The sequence below is a fragment of the Zea mays genome, chromosome 5 (assembly GCF_902167145.1).
Source record: "Zea mays cultivar B73 chromosome 5, Zm-B73-REFERENCE-NAM-5.0, whole genome shotgun sequence".
Lineage (NCBI taxonomy): Eukaryota > Viridiplantae > Streptophyta > Magnoliopsida > Poales > Poaceae > Zea > Zea mays.
In genome coordinates this window covers 119,941,069-119,944,282 of record NC_050100.1, presented here as the reverse complement: position 1 = coordinate 119,944,282, position 3,214 = coordinate 119,941,069, and positions in this window count along the sequence as shown.

Sequence of the window (3,214 nt, the reverse complement as noted above, 5' to 3'; positions counted from 1 at the left end):
TCGGCCGCCTCCCTGCCCGCCGGTTCAGCCGCCCCGCCCCCCGGCTCGGCCGCCCCCTGCGCCGCCCCCCTGCCCCGCCGGTTCGGCCGCCCCGCCCCCCGGCTCGGCCGCCCCCCTGCGCCGCCCCCCTGCCCCGCCGGTTCGGCCGCCCCGCCCCCCGGCTCGGCCGCCCCCTGCGCCGCCCCCCGCCCCCCGGTTCGGCCGCCCCTGCGCCCAGCGGCTCGGCCGCCCCGCCCCCTGCTCGGCCGCCCCCCTGCGCCGCCCGCGCCCGCGCCCCGCCTAGGGCCGGTTCAACCGCCCTAGGGCCGGTTCAACCGCCCCCCCCCCTTCTGTTTTTTTTATTTTTTTTATTTTATTTTATTTACTTTCTGTAATCATGATTACTGTATTTTAAGTAGGCTAATCACTGTTCATGCTATGGGAAAATAGGAAGTTTAATTTAAAATTCCGTTATGTTGTTGACGCACGTAGTTAATTGTTTACCCTGTGCAATGTTGATCAACTAAAAGTGATTAGGTTTCCATTAGTGTATATGTAGCAGAATTCTTTTGTTAAAAACCAATTGTGTCATTAGTGCATAAGATTTAACCCCCCCCCTGCGAGACCTTTCCCGTTTCTTTCTAACCATAACAAATGCGTTATCGAATGTCATACTTGATGCATATTCGCTTTATTTGTTATCTTGTATGGTGTACTGTTCTTTTGTATTAAATATGTGGATGTATGTATGTATGTTTGCGCTCGCATAGAGAACGATCCGGTCGAAGAGCCCGAGGAATTCGCAGGAGAAGCCCCTGAGCAGCAGTCGTTTGGTGGAGGCAAGTGTCCTTTGACCTATCTATGTCCTATTCATTCTTTAATTCACCTCCCGCTTTACACATTTATACCTAAGGATTGACTAGCTTTTGTTATCCATGTCCTTGTTTACCTATTTGGGTCGGATTATTACTACTTAGTCTGATGCTATTGCTCAACTCTAATCAATGAACATGATGTGATTATCTATGATACGCTGTTTTCCCGCTCTTCTTTATGATTATACTTGTGGTTTTCAAGGGGACTCGAGCGGTTTCTCGAGTGCCTCTCCGTAAGGACCTGTTCTATGGATGACCGCCCGGGAAAACAGTGCAACCATGAGGGTGGAATGGGGTGCCCTTAGCTGAATAATTAGAGGATCCGGGGTGTAGTTCACTTAGCCGTCGTGCCGTCAATGGGGCTCGGTGTATGCGGCTCGCTCTGCCAAGTTTGGGTTCGCCCCTTGGGGAGGAGTGCGGTGCATTTAGGAAACCTAACGGGTGGCTACAGCCCCGGGGAATCTTTGTAAAGGCTTCGTAGTGATGCCCTGCTGGATCACCTTGGTAGTGATCAATGGAGAGTCATGATCTCCGGGCAGAATGGGAATCACGGCTTGTGGGTAAAGTGCACAACCTCTGCAGAGTGTTATGAAACTGATATATCAGCCGTGCTCGCGGTTATGAGCGGCCAAGGGAGCTCCAATGATTAGTGGTACTTGATCAGAGACATTGTGGTACAGGTGGTTATGAGATTGATGGTTCTGGTTATGGTTATGGTGCTGGTAAGTGGTATTCTTTCCGTTTGGAAAGGATACATTGGGTTAATAACTTGGGTTAATGCTAAAACTTGGCTTTCTACTAGTAAGTAATAACCTGACCAACTAAAAGCAACTGCTTGACTTATCCCCACATAAAGCTAGTCCACTACAGCCAAACAGGATACTTGCTGAGTATGTTGATGTGTACTCACCCTTGCTCTACACACCAAACCCCCCCCAGGTTGTCAGCATTGCAACCACTGCTCAGGAGAAGATGAAGCTGTGGAAGGAGACTTCCAGGAGTTCCAAGATTACGACGAGTTCTAGGTGTGGGTTAGCGGCAACCCCCAGTCGGCTGCCTGTGAAGGCCGCGTTATCTACGTTTCTTTTCCGCACTTTGATTTATTGTAAGACCTATATGGACGTCTCAGACGTATGATGTAATCGACTATTATCCCTTTTTAATACTATTTTGAGCACTGTGTGATGATGTCCATATTATGTAACTGCTGTGTACGTGAATAACTGATCCTGGCACGTACATGGTTCGCATTCGGTTTGCCTTCTAAAAACCGGGTGTGACAGCTGCTCTCGGGAATCGACGGAGTTGTACGATTATAAATCACTGGACTGTCCGATGGTGCACCGGACTGTCCGGTGAGTCATCCGCGACGAACTCGTCGGTCTCGGGAAATGAAAAAGGCGACGTGGCTAAAATTCACCAGACTATTCGGTGGTCCACCGGGCTGTCCGGTGAGCCAACGGCGCTCACGGCCAACGGTTGACTGTGCAATCTGCGGGCGACGCATGTCTCGCTCCAACGGTCGGTTGGGCGCACCGTACTGTCCGGTGTGCACCGGACAGTGTCTGGTGTGCCAACGGGCCAGGAGGAGCAACGGTCAGCTGCGGCCAATATGGAAGGAGATCACGCACCGGACATGAACAGTGGCCGTCCGTTGGTGCACCGGACTGTCCAGTGCACCACTCGACAGAAGGCAAGAAATGCCTTCCAAATTGGTCTCCAACCGCTCCTAGCTGCCTTGGGGCTATAAAAGGGACCCCTAGGCGCATGGAGGAGAACACTAAGCTTACAAGAAACATCCTAAGGCACCTAGACTCTGCATTCATGCAATCGGATCATAGTTCTTGAGATTTGAGCACTTACGAGTTGTAAACTCCTCGCGCTGTGTTTGTGTGCTCACTTCTTCACTTGTGTGCGTGGTTGTGCTGCGTATTTGAGTCTTGTGTGTGTTGCTCTCCTCCCTTACTTCTGTGTTACTTTTGTGATCATCATTGTAAGGGCGAGAGGCTCCAAATTGTGGAGATTCCTTGCAAACGGGAGAAAGACTATAAGAAAGAAAGCCGTGGTATTCAAGTGGATCATTGGATCGCTTGAAAGGGGTTGAGTGCAACCCTCGTCCATTGGGACGCCACAACGTGGAAGTAGGCAAGTGTTACTTGGATGAACCACGGGTATAAAATCGTGTGTCTCGTGTGTTGCTTCTTCTGATTGTTTTGTTCGCACGAGCGTGTTCCATAGCCACTTGATTTAACTAACACCTTAATAATCAAGTCTGTGGCTATTTAGTGTTTGATTTTACAGGATCACCTATTCACCCCCTCTAGGTGCTCTCAACTGGAGGGAGCTGAGCACCGGTGTGC